Source organism: Nyctereutes procyonoides, unplaced genomic scaffold, assembly GCF_905146905.1.
Source record: "Nyctereutes procyonoides isolate TBG_1078 unplaced genomic scaffold, NYPRO_anot_genome, whole genome shotgun sequence".
Classification (NCBI taxonomy): Eukaryota; Metazoa; Chordata; class Mammalia; order Carnivora; family Canidae; genus Nyctereutes; species Nyctereutes procyonoides.
Genome location: NW_026575047.1, coordinates 19,549,116 through 19,563,904, shown reverse-complemented (window position 1 = coordinate 19,563,904; position 14,789 = coordinate 19,549,116).

The window sequence follows — 14,789 nt, the reverse complement described above, 5'->3', positions numbered from 1 at the left end:
CTCCTAGAGCTTGGCTCCTGTTTTCCTGTCTAGTTCCCGGCAGCAGGGATAGCCCCACAGCAAACAATATTTATGATAGCATGTCCTGGCACTTCACTTTGGATGGCTTTGCCAAGCGCAGAAGACAGGTGGAGAAAAGTTGAAGCCCAGTCCTTTAAATATACAACCCAGCAAGATAGGCTAAACATAATATTTAAATGCCTTTCCCAAATGCCAACATAACTGATAAAATCAGTAAGCTGGGCACTGCTAAATAAAATATGCCAATCTGCTTTATTGAAATATTAAAACTGAATTCTCAAATTCCAAAAAATACTTAAATCTCTCAACTGTAAGCATGTAAAATATATATTTTATAATACTTATTCCCTTGTTTCAATCACTTTTCAACACACCAAATAGGAACTAACGTAGAAAAGACATCATTGAACAAAATAAGGATACTTTAAATATAGTTGCACTGTCTTAAATGGCTCATGACACATTAACCCAATCATTTAAGTTAATGCGTAACTTGATATAGCTATTGAACAAGAAATTATCTCATTTGGTAGCATCTGGCCAAAAAGATACAGCTGGAAAAAATATAAAGCATTAACAATTTCCAACAGAAAACAAAAATGGGTGAGATCTGCTGAGCTCATGCATGTATACTTACTAGAAGTCTACCTAGTTCATTTTCTGTTTTATTTGTAACCTTTAAATATATTGCCACAATGAACACTTATGTTGGTGTGGTACGCGTGTTCAGTAAATAGGCAAAATTTAATTTAATTTAATTTAATTTAATTTAATTTAATTTAATTTAATTTAAATTTAAGTTTAATGATTGATGACGGATTAAAGACTCCAAGTAATCCAGTTATTAAAATTTGGTATAGGGATCCCTGGGTGGCGCAGCGGTTTGGCGCCTGCCTTTGGCCCAGGGCGCGATCCTGGAGACCCGGGATCGAATCCCATATCGGGCTCCCCGTGCATGGAGCCTGCTTCTCCCTCTGCCTGTGTCTCTGCCTCTCTCTCTCTGTGACTATCATAAAATAAAAAATAAATAAATAAATAAATAAATAAAATAAAAAAATAAAAAAATAAAAAAATAAAAATAAAATTTGGTATAAAGAAGATGCAGAAGTTTCCTTTAAATCTCAAAGGTGTCTGATTAGTACTCTGAATCTCATCAGAAGTATGAACCAAATGAAAAATACATAAAGCATTAACTACCGGCACTCCCTTGGTGAATTTGTAAAGTATTCATGGACTAATTTCTGACCTCTAGTGGTAAAGTTCTAATAAGATCCTCAAATATATATTCTTATACTCCAGCCTGAATTACTGCCACCATTCGAGAGAATCCATCTATAAAAAATTAAAAGGAAGACAGTCAACCACAGTTTCAGAGGGCTCCGATCTCTCTGACCCTAGGTGGCTCTAGGGTATTAGTGAACTCATTGGCTGACTTCCATTTAAATGCTAATGTCAAGAAAGCCTATCCAACAACTCCAGACAAAGCAATAGTTCTTCAGACTCTTCCTCTCCCCAACCTCTTCAGAGTGCTAGTGATTAGGGAAAACCCCAAAAAAGTGAGGAGAGAAAAAAAAGTTGTGGATAATTCCCACTCATGAGTGCTCATAAGTGTAGATATATCACTTAATCATATATAATAAATTGTTTTCAGAAACAAAAAGTAATAGTGATATACTAAGAGGAATATAAATTTAGACGTTAGAAAGTAATCCTTTCACTATCGTATATAACTAGGCAGATTTAAAATTTTGAAACCATGAAGTGAATGTAACCATTAAGACCCTGACCAGACATTACACCACTGCAGAGAAAGATTGCCAACATGATATTTTTTGAAATAATAGCAGAATATAAAACTTGGAGAGAAAACATCTTTCTCAAGGAAAACAAAACTACTTTCCCTAATGATAATAGGATCATCATTTTGACCTATTTCTGCTAATACAGGCATTGAAATTGGAAATTCCCCAATATTACTTACAAAAGCTCTATAGAGATGCTGCTCCTTCCTACATCTGCTCCAAATCACAGCCCTTCCCATGGTTTTAGATTTTGTCCTTCAGAATCTACATACACATGCAACATTACCACACCCACTTTCTATTTTTTTATCCCTACTACAAGCACTTTCTTGTATTTGTATGTATGCAGGTAAGTTATGTGTGTACTTTTATCTTGTTTACCTCCGCCCTCCATCTAGGCCCTCAACCAAAGTTAACTACCTGCTGTTCATCTCTACATGGCCTTCTTTCCATTCATATAATCATAATATACACATATCTCAGAGTTATCATTCACTGGTATGGAAATAGAATTATATATATATATATATATATATATACTGATTTTATTGTCTACTTAACAATAACACATAATGGAATACCCTCAAAGTTTACTGGTATGCATCTGTAGCAAATTATATTTTCCAAAAATAGCCACAATATATCCTGTCCCACGTGGTATTCCAGAAACTGTCCACTCTCCTATAAAAAGTGTGGAGTCAAAAAATTAAAAATTTAAATGTGGAGTCTATTTCCCTCCTCTTGAGGCTTGGTAGGCCTGTGACTGTCTTGACAAATAGAATGTAGCAGAAGTGATGCTGTGTGACTTCTAAGGCTAGGTTAGCAAAGATACAGCTTCAATCTGTTTCTATCTCTTTCTTCTTCACCTCCCTCTCCTCTTCCCCTTTCTTCTTCCTCTTTCTCTTTCCTCCTCTTTCTCCTTCTTGCCTACCCCTCCCCTTCCTCTCTCCCTCTCTCTGCTGCCATGTTGTGCAGTTCAAGTTACTCTTGGAGCCCATGTGCTAAACTTCTAGTAGACAGCTCTAGTTAAGGTCTCAGCCAATAAGTCAGACTGCCAGATATGTTAAGTGAATGAGTCTTTAAATCCAGATCCTTCCATGAAGTTCCCCTCTGCTTTCCACATGAGGCCTCAGACACCATGGAGAACCGACAAAACATCTCCATTGTGCTTGGAGTCTCAGCTGTGCCTCACCCAAATCCCTGACCCACAGAATCCACAAGCATAATAAAATTGTTGTTTTACATCAGTAAGTTTTGGGGGAACTTCATTACAATAGATTACTGGAAGAGAATCGACTTGTCTATTCTAGTGGCTGCATAGTGTTTTATAGCATGCTATATAATATGGCTGGTTTGATAATTACATTTGCAAGGGTGTTCACTTTGTTCCCTGTTTTTGCTACTACAAACATTACTTCAATAAATATCGTTGAATATATATTTTGAGATGTTTTTATTTCCATGAGAATTGTAGAGTAGAATTGCTGTATATTTTTATTTTTACTACTTCTTTTCTTACTCTGGTTCATAAGAAGTTTATTCGGTGGAGTGAAGGGGCTTTTATTTATCTTTGTTTTCTCTTCTGTCTTTTATGGTTCATTTTCTAATTTATTAAGATGAACATTGAGTTCTTGGGGTTCTTTTTTTGTTTTTGTTTTGTTTTGTTTTTGAGTTCTTGTATTTTTAATCCTTGTTTGCATACAGCTTTTTTTAAGTTGGTTCCATGCAGGGTGTGGAGCCCAATGCAGGGCTTGAAGTCATGACCCTGAGACCAAGACCTGAGCTAAGACCAATAGTCACACCCTTGACCCATTGAGCCACCCAGGCACCCTGCATATATCTTTCTTTGGGTCTTGTAGGTTTGGTTATGCTAGGTTTTCCTTTTTTGCTTTAAAAAGTTTATAATTTCAATTTTAGTTTCTAATTTGACCTAAGAAATTATTTAGGAGGATAGTCTTAAGTTTCAAATAATTGGTTAAATTATCTTTTCAAAATCTATTTCTAATTTCACTGATTTTCTTCTAATTTCATCAGATAATGTGACCTGTAAAAGTCTTTACTTCTAAATTTTTTATTGTTTCTTTGTGGAAAACTTTATGATCAGTTTTGTAAGTAGTCAATGGCCATTGGGAAAAATATATGTAATCCTTATCTAAAGAATGTAAGATCATGAAAAAAAATGTAAGATTCCATATATATTTATTAAAGTGTATATGTTGATCATGTGCCTTTGTACTATGTTACTTTTGGGGGGGGGGGTCTACTAGCTCCATCTATTTCTGAAAACAGTATAGGACAAATCCACTCTAATTTCATTTTTAGGAAATTGTATTTACATTACTAATAATATTCTAGTTTACATATATTTATAAACTTAAATATCTATACATATATTTAACTACTATGTTGTTCACTGCATATATTCATATATTACGCCCTTCATAGGAAATGTTCTTCTTCCTGTTCATTAATAGTTTCACCTGGCTGATGTTAACACTGCCTCTCCTACTTTTGTTTGCTTGCATCTGTGTGCTTTCCCAATCTCTATATTTTAGATTATTTCCTTATTACGTTGTGGTTCCTGTGGACAATGTATTGCTGGGCTTGCTTTTAATCTATAGTCCCATCTCTGTCTTTTTATATGAAAACTGAGTTCATTTACATTTAATATAATTTCTGATATTCTTGATTTTATTCCTTCTTTTTTTGCTTACTATTGAACATACTTAATTTCCCTATTTCATTTATATTCACTAGTATGCTCAAGTTATAATTTATTTCCTTTTTCCCCTTACTACAAATTTCAAAATTATATACTTTCCCATTCTGTACTTACCTTCCTTTTTATTTTCTGAAAAGCTACAATTTCCCCACCGTGTTAGTCTATTTTCCTGATCTTTTCCCTCCACTTCAGTAAGATAATATTTACTTTCCACCCCCACTTTTTGGATTTTGCTGAGAAATGTTGCAACTTTTATTTCCAGGCTCTCATTAGTAGAGTCACATTTATGTTAGGAGTCTTTATTTAACACGTATAGTATATATTCCCACTCATTCCGTTATTATCCACATACATTACAAGGCTCACTGCTCACTTACCACTTTTTCCCTTCTACTTCACCGTCTCCTTTCTTTAGATCTCTATTCCTATTAATTTGTTGATTAGCTACAGCCCTCTTTTCATAGTTTTCTTGGATGGCATATGAGTGCTATATTCTTGGAATCCTTACATTTTCTCATTCCTTTCCCCCTAGCAGGTGAATGATCCAGGCTGGAAAGAAACCTACCAATTGAGTTACATTCCTTTTCTCCTAATAGGGATAGATATTATTCCATTGTCTGATGCCAGTCTGATTCTTTTCCGTTGGTAAATAACTTCCTTCTGTCTGGAAATTTGCAAGGTTTTTCTCTTCAACCTTGGGATTCAGGAATGCTGCCAGAAAATGTTTAAAGTGTGTGTCCTTTCTCATCAATTCTGCCTAAAATTTCATGGCACTTTCAACTGTAAGTACAAGTTTTCATTCAGCTCAGGAAAATTTGCATCTATTAAATTTGTTTTTTCCCTTGTAATTCACACTGGAACTCCTATTACCCACATATTAGATCTCTGGATTTGTCCTCTTTCTTCCAGAAGTTAAAGTACCCATTTAAGTATTTGAAAAGGGGGATCCCTGGGTGGCGCAGCGGTTTGGCGCCTGCCTTTGGCCCAGGGCGTGATCCTGGAGACCCGGGATCGAATCCCACATCGGGCTCCTGGTGCATGGAGCCTGCTGCCTGTGTCTCTGCCTCTCTCTCTCTCTCTCTCTCTCTCTCTCTCTCTCTCTCTGTGGCTATCATAAATAAATAAAAAAATAAAAAAAAAGAATTTTAAAAGGTTATTAATGCTTTTCCTGATAATACTGGATCATCACCAAGACCAGCTAACTTATCTAATTATAACATTTGTCACTACACTATAGCCTAAAGTGAAATATAATAATATGCATATTATTTGTATACTAGATAACTCAGTCAAAGTTGGCTTTTCTCACTATATTTTAAAATGTTCATCTATTAATTTAATTATGTCTATTTTTAAAAATACTTTTAAAGCAATATACACAGTCTTTTAAAAATCTGTTCAGATGATGAAAGTAAAATCTCCATCTTCTACCTCTGACTCCCCAGGCCCACCCTTACCCCTAAGATAACCTGCTCTTCACAATTTCTTACAAAAGCTTTCAGAAGTTCTTCATGTATAACAGGGACAAAATTATTACTGTAGAAGTATCCATAGCTCCTTTCCATGCTCATACCTACTAACAAAAAATTTTGACATTTGCACCCTGATCCCTTCCCATCTTCTACATTCCTACTTCCCACTGCCTTATTATGCAGTTGGGACAAATAGAAGTGGGAGACTTCTAAATGAAGAAGCAAAGAAGTTGAGGTAGGAGATTTATATCCCAAAAGCCCAGACCCACTCGCTACAGGGAGGAAAAAAAAGAAAGAAATGGAAAGAAAGGTAGAGGGATGATAGATGAGGCCTAACACTGGCAGAGACATTAGGGAGAGTTTTGGCAAAAGGGGGGAAACAGAAACTTTGGAGTGTCTATAGGATATGAGACAGTGGGGGACAGAAAGGCTATGTGGATATGCAGACATAAAGAGGTGCTCATGCAAGTTATGTTTTATATAACTTCTGTTGGATAAAATATGTTTCAATTAAGCTTTTTGAGGAATACAAAGATTAGAATTGCTTTCACTGTCTCATAAGCACAAGGCCCTCTGAGACTGTCATTTGAGGCCCAAGATCTATTCTGTTCATTTTATGTGTGGGTTTGCATTCATGTATGTGTGTGTAGATGAATGTACGTGCGTTTAGAAAATGTATAGTATATAATATTTATCCACATGTATCCTTTTGTAAAAATATTTATTATGATTTTTTAAATAAGCTCTACATCCAACATGGGCCTTGGACTCACAACTCTGAGATCAAGAGTCAACATGCTTCACTGACTGAGCCAGCCAGGCACCCCTACATATATCCTCTTTTAAAAAACACAAAACTGTGGGACACCTGTTAAAAAGCACAAAACTGTGGGACAGCTGTTAAGCATCTGCCTTCGGCTTGGGGCGTGATCCTGGAGTCTCAGGATCAAGTTCCACATTGGGCTCCCTGCGTGGGGCCTGCTTCTCCCTCTGCCTGTGTCTCTGCCTCTCTCTGTGTGTCTCTCATGAATAAATAAATAAAATTTAAATAAATAAATAAATAAACAAACAAATAAATAAATAAATAAATAACACAAAAGTGTAGATACATTTTTGCACCTTGCTTCTTTTCCCCTTCAATATATGGATTCAGTTATACCCTGCCTACTTCCTACAAAGATTTGAATTTGTTTACAATAAAATCATAGGCAAATTTTTGACATGACTCCAAAGATAAGACCAAAAAGTAAAAGGGCTAACAGAGAAACTATATTCAGAAATTCTAGCTAATGGTTTTGTTGCATAAATGTAATAAAAAAGTTAATAAGGTACTTTATTTTTTTTAATTTTTATTTATTTATGATAGTCACACACAGAGAGAGAGAGGCAGAGACATAGGCAGAGGGAGAAGCAGGCTCCATGCACCGGGAGGCCGACGTGGGATTCGATCCCGGGTCTCCAGGATCGCACCCTGGGCCAAAGGGAGACGCCAAACCGCTGCGCCACCCAGGAATCCCAATAAGGTACTTTAAAAACAGATTCCTAAGTAACCAAATGCCAAACCTTACTTTTGAAAGGAAGAAATTAATTTTACCTAAAAAAAGACTGAACAATGAAAAGAAAAACTTAACTCAGAGCTTAAAAAGACAGTGAGCTTCTTACTGTGCAGCTCCATCCATCCACATCAGAATCTTAGCAAAGAGACTCAGGAGAGTGCCATCAATTCTCAATTGTTTATACAAGCAGAGAAACCAAGATAAACCAAAATAGTGGGTAATTTTTAAAATATATTTTATTGGTTTTTTATATCCAGATGGATAAATGATCAGGAAAAAGGTGTTCAGACAAAACAATGAAGTCCTACTGCAAAGAATTATTTCACAAAGACCTAGGAAACTGTTCATTTCCCATAATCCTCTGAGTTCCTCCCGATGACCCCATCCATCTCATCCCTCCAGTATGTGCAAAACAGTAGATTAAAGCAGAATAATCCTTATAAATCTTTCCTCAAAGTGGAGCTGTGTTGAGTCAGATCCTATCAGTGTGAAGGATGGGGACCATGCAAATAAAGAAAACGTGTTTTAATCCATCCATACTTTAGGCAGATGGCTTTAAATCTTCCCCTCCATTTCACTGCCTGTCACCTTCTGTACAGTATGTACCTAAAATGGATGATCCAGAAATTTGATATCTCTTCTGTGACCTTCTCCATGCTGATAACTACCATCCCCATGCTCAGCCACAAATCAAACTATGTGGGGAACAAATATCCACAGTCCTAATATCTTGAACTCTGATATTCTCTCCCTTCCTACATCTTCCTTCCACCTTCCCTCTCGGACACTTTCTGAATCTGTTCTTTATCTCCACCATACCTTCTCTTATTCACCTCCAATTCCCCACTCTATCAGCATCCTCCACTTGAATCCACTTGACCCCTAATCTAGTCTGTATCTCATAGTCAACCATTTCAACTTCATATATACAACACCCTAAATTCCTTCTCCCTTCCTTTCCACACTGACTCCCTGTTATACCTAACACTAACTTTGCTTAACACAGCTGATGTGTGTTTCTCTTCCCTTCTGATAATTGCTGGAGAAAAATCAATTAATTGATACAATAAACAAGTATCAGGTGTTTAGGATATACAGCTCACAATCCAAAACCTGGTTCTGCTATTTATTAGCTAAGAAAGTTTGGGCAAGCAACATAATCTCTCTGAACATCTGTTTCCTTATCAATAACATGGGATATATTCATTAGGATTCTTGGAGCTGTAACAGAAAACCCGGTAAAAAGTAGCTTATTGTCTCCCGTAATAAACTGGTTAAAAATCAGTGCCAGGGTTAATTTAGTGGCTTTGTGATGTCATCAAGAACAAAGATTCTTTCCTCTTTATGCTCCGCCATCCTCAGCTCATGGACTTCGGTGTTAGGCGTATCTCTTCATTTTACTACATTGGTGACTGCAATTCCAGACATCACATATAGACACCACGTCTTGCTGAAGAAGAGTGCACCTCCTTCCATGTGCCTCCTCTCTGTATTTGTAAAGGAAACCTTTCCTAGAATTCTCCTTAGGTCCCTTTGGTCTGGTCAAATATCCACCGTCTAGCCAATCACTGGCAAAAGGAAATGGGATTACCATGATTGCTTTTTCAACCAATCATAATTCACTTTCTGCGGCTAGAGGGGGGCCAAGCTTTCCTAAGCATTTTACCACCAAATACTTGTTTAAAAAAGCTGCAATAGAAAGAATACCTGTTGTGTAGGCCAGCAACCTCTGTCATTTGGGCAATAATATCTCCTCCACAGGGTGGTTATAAAGATTATAGTGGATACATTTGTAAAGTACCTAGTGATATCTGGCACATGGCAGACTGAGGGCTTTTAAAGATGTCCACAAATTCTTTAACATTCTTTCCTTCAAAAAATAGATCTAATTCCCTTATCCTTGAATATGGACTGTACCTAGTGACTGGGTTCCAACAAATAGAATTTGGCAAAAATAATGGTGTGAGATTTCCAACACTTAGGTCATAAAAGGCACTGCAGCTTCTGTTTTGCTCTCCTGGATTGCCCACTTTGGAGAAAGCTGCCATGTTGTAAGAACACTCAAGCAGCCTAAGGAGAAGCCCACACAGGAAGAAATTAAAGATTACCACCAACAACCAGCACCAACTTACAAGCCATATAAATGAGCTATCACCTTGGAAGTGAATTTCTCAGCCCAAGTCAAGCCTTCAACAAACAGATGCACCAAGCCACATCTTGGTTGCAATCTTATGAAAGACTCCAATCCAGAATGATCCCTGCCTGACACTCCAAGAATCCTGGGAAACTGAGAATAATTTTTGGTGTTTTAAGACTAAGTTTTGAAATGACTTTTTACACAACAATCGATAAGACAGATTTTGGTACTAAATGGGAGTTCTGCTCTAACAAAAACTTTAAAATGAAAGAATAGCTTTGTAACTTGGCAGTGGACAGAAGCTGGAAGCACTTCGATGAGAGAATTAGTGAAGACTTTAAAGGGCCTTGAAGGGACTGCCAGTGAGGGTGGGAAGGCTCATGAATTTACTATGACAGACCAGGTAAAATGTATCTTGGTTTTCTCCTCCATAAGTTTTAAGTCTGACCATTGCTGAAAGGTAATATGCATCATGGTTAAATGCAACTTTGGAACATGATTACCTTGATTTGAATCCTGGTTCCATCACCTCTTATCTATGTAACATTAGGTAAATTGCTTAACCTTTTTTATGCCTCAATTTCCTTCAGTGGATTTTTTATAAGGATTAAATAAGTTGCTGTGTGTAAGCTTAAATATATATATATATATAATTAAAAATCATACATATATATACATATATATATATATATATATATATATATATTTTAATAACTTTCTGTCCCATGGCAGAGCTGATTATAGTTGAGGACCTGCAAACCAGGATTGGGGTAGAAGCCAAGGAACATTACCTTGAGTAGCCAAAAAAAGAATAGTCTTTCTGATGGGCTATCCCACTAAGGTAGCATTTCTTAAGGTGTGGCCCACTTACATTAGAATCATTGAAGTATTTATTTAAAATTGGGGTCCCTACCTTCTGAGATTCAGGAAGTCTAAAGGAGGGCAAAAATCTGTATTTTAACTGAGCCTTGTGTGGATGATTCTTGTGTCCACTAAAGTTTGTAAACTATTGCCTTGGGGAAAGGGAATCCAGGTGCATAGCTGAAAGATGAATCTCTTTGAATTCTACTGTTTGATTTTTTAATTGGGGGCAAAATTGCCTGTTCTTCTCCACAATTTATCCATTTTTGTTTTAATATCCAAATAAGATACATTAAATAATAATGTGCGTTATTTGCCATTGAGTGAAACTAATGCTCTTGAACGATCTGCCACCTTTATCCTAGACTTGTGGTAGTCCCTGGCATACATCTACATACCCCAGTTGACACACAAGCTTTTGCAATAATTGCATAAACCCATTTTATTTCTACTGTCTGAGATGACAAATACCACTAGTATTGTCAATATGGACATTTGATAATTCATCCTCTGGCAACACTTTCTTCTAATTAGCCTTTTTGTACTATAGAAACTGAGAAGTTTAAAACTACATATCCTAGACCTCTCCAGCAGGTAAAAATCTAGATACAATAGTTTACACCAACTAGATAATACTCTTATGAAATGCGGAGGCAGAAGTAAGTTGAAGGCTATCCACCTACTATGTCTCATCCAATAAAACATCAAGTTATGGAGAGGTCAGGGTTTTCACAGCAAGTTTTCTGGTGTCTAGTCACCAGTTCTGAGTACAGAGAGAGTACAGGAGAGCCAGGTGTGGCAATGATGCCATGGTGGACTTTTAATCATGGCAGAGGTGGCAGGAGGTTAATTCTGCAGTGTCCTGGAAGTCACCCCCTGATCAAATCTAGAGTTCACTCCTCTAGGTCTTCTACCGACTTTTTAAAAATACTTATTATAGTTTTGAACATATTCGAAAGTAGAACCAAAGATTAATGAAACCCCAGCTTCAACATTTACCAACTTAGACCAATCTTATTTTCTAAGTACCCCCACACACTTCATTTTAAGTAAATTCCAGATATCTCATCATTTTATGTATTTTAGCATGTATCCCTTTTTCAAAAAGTAAAGACTCTAAAAAATATAATCACATTGAAAGAATATATTGGTCTCTGCCCGTATTTCCTGGCAGAGCTCCTGAAACCCTTGCACTCATTTCCCAAGTGATAAAAACACTAGGAGAATTTCTTGTTCTGATATTTGTTTTTGACCCCAAGGCTCCTAAAGCCCATGTTTCTAAGTAATAAGTGCACTAGCAGCATCTTTTATTCTACTGAGGTGACTCTGGGGGTGGGTTCATGGATAGAGGCTGACCACCAGAAAGAAAAACCAAACCATGATCAGAAACTTGGAATTTTCAGTCCGAGCTCTCATCTTCAGAGGCAGGAAAGGGGCTGGCAATCGGGGTTAATAATTGATCATGCCTATGTGAGGAAGACTTCATTAACATTCCAATACTACAGGGTTTAGAGCTTCCAGATGGATGAACGTATCCAAATAGGAAGGGTGATGCATCCCAACTCCATGGGGACAGAAGCACCCACACTGGGGACCCTCCCAGATCTCACCGTAGGGGTCTCTTCATCTGGCTGTTCATCTGTGTCCTTTACCATATCTTTTAATAATCTGGTTTACATAAGGAAGTGTTACCTTGAGTTCTGTGAGCCACTCTGGTGATAATGTATCAAACCATGGGGGGAGGGGGCATTGTGGGAATCTATGATTTACAGCCAAGTTGGACAGAAGTTGTAGGTAACCTAGAGACCTACTACTTGCAACTGGTAACTGAGATGGGATGACAGTCTGACAGTCTTGTGGGACTGAATCCTTAACTTGTGGACATTTTCTCTGGGTAGATAGTACATGAATCGAGTTGAATTGTAGCCACCCAACTTGTGTCAAGAGAATTGCTTGGTGTGGGGAGAAACTCCACACTTTGGTGAACAGAGGAAGGTATTTTGTGTGTGTAGTAAAGAGACACAGAAAAGATAACACCAGGAGGAAGGACTGGGTTTTTCCTTACACAAGGAAGAGAAAGAGAAAGGAGGGGGTAAAACTGGATTTTTCCTAGTATGCTTACAGTATCATCCCTAAAATTAATAAAGAGATAAATGGACAAATAGGTCTTTAATATAATTGTCCAATGTTTACACTGCCATCGTCTTACTTAAAAAAACTTAAGTTTTTTGCTGATCAAGTAAAGTCCACAAATTTCAATTGGTTGATATGCCTCTTCCATCTTAATGTTTAGGTTCCCTTTCCATCTGTGCTTTTTTTCCTTCGTAATTTATTTGAAGAAACTATGTTGTTAGAGCATCCCACAGTCTGTCTTTTGGTGGTTACATCCCATGGTGTTGACATAGTCCTCTATCCTCTGTAATTCATATAAATTGGTTAAGATCTACGTACAATTGCCTCTAAGGCTTGATCAGATTTAGGTTCAATTTAGTTGTTTCCACTGATTTTTGAGTCCCCAATTCTATGTATTAGATACATTTCTGGGATAGTAGAAGCTACCAAAACACAAAACAAAACAAAAAGCATTATACTGTGCATTCAATCAGATGGACAACTACAAGACATATCTCATTTCATTTCATTTTGCTTTAAAGCACTTCACAGATACTGTGTTTTTACAAAATGAAGGTCTGTGGCAACCCTGCATCAAGCAAATCTATTGGTGCCATTTTTCCAACAGCATTTGCTTATTTTGTAGCTCCTTGACATGTTTTGGTAATTCTCAGAATATTTCAAGCTTTTATTATTATTATTATTATTATTATTATTATTATTATTATTTCTCAGAATACTTCAAGCTTTTATTATTATTATTATATTATTATTTGTTACAGTGATCTGTGATCAGTAATCTTTGTACTACTATAATGGTTTTTGAGGACCACGAGCTGTGGGGCTTACATAAGATGGGAAACTTAGGGGCAGCCCCAGTGGCGCAGCGGTTTAGCGCCGCCTGCAGCCGAGGATGTGATCCTGGAGACCTGGGATCAAGTCCCACATAGGGCTCCTTGCATGGAGCCTACTTCTCCCTCTGCCTGTCTCTGCCTCTCTCTCTCTCTCTGTGTGTGTTTCTCATAAATAAATGAATATAGCTCCTTAGAAGCAGCAAAATATTTCTGTGTTCAACAAAGATATTAACCTCTAAAAAAAAAAAAAAGATGGGAAACTTAATTGGTAATTGTTCTATGTGTGTTGACTCCCCAGTGGCTGCTCCCCCATCTCTCTCCCTCTCCTTGGGCTTATTTCCTGAGATACAATATTGAAATTAGGCCAACTAATAACCCTACAATTTGCCTCTAAGTGCTCAAATGAAAGGAGTCACTCACTTTAAATCAAAAACTAAAAATGATTGAGGAAGACTTGTCAAAAGCCAAGATGGGCCAAAAGCTAGACCTCTTGGGCCAGTCAGCCAAGTTGTGAATGCAAATGGAAAGTTCTTGAAGGAAAAGTATAAATGCTACTTCAGTGAAAACATGGTAAGAGAGTGAAACAGCCTTAGCGCTGATAGGGAGAAAGTATGAGTGATCTGTAGAAGATCAAACCAACTATGTAATTCCCTTAAGCCAAAGCCCAATCCAGAAAAAGATCCTAACTCTTCAATTCTATGAAGACTGAGAGGTGAGGAAGCTGCAGAAGAAAAGTCTGAAGCTAGAAGAGGGTGGTTCATGAGGTTTAGGGAAAGAAGCTGCCTCCGGAACATCAAAGTGCAAGTGAAGCAGCCAGTGCTGATGTAGAAGCTGCAGCAAGTTACCCAGGGGACCTAGTTAAGACCCTTAACAAAGGTGGCTACACTCAACAACAGAGTTTTGATGTAGATAAAACAGCCTTCTAACAGCTATTGCAGCTGGTGTCTTTGAGTTGAGGCTTTTGTTTACCATTCCAAAAACCTAGGGCCCTTAACAATTATGCTAAGCCTACTCTCCCTATGCTCTCTAAATGGAACAAAGCTGAATGACAGCACATCCGTTGTAACATGGTTTACTAAATATTTTAAGCCCACAGTTCAGACCTACTGCTTAGAAAAGATTCCCTTCAAAATATGACTGCTCATTGATAATGCGCCTGTTTATCCAAGAGCTCTGATGGAGGTGGACAAGATTATTGTTGTTTTCATGACTGCTAACACAACATCCATTCTGCAGATCAAGGAGTCATTTT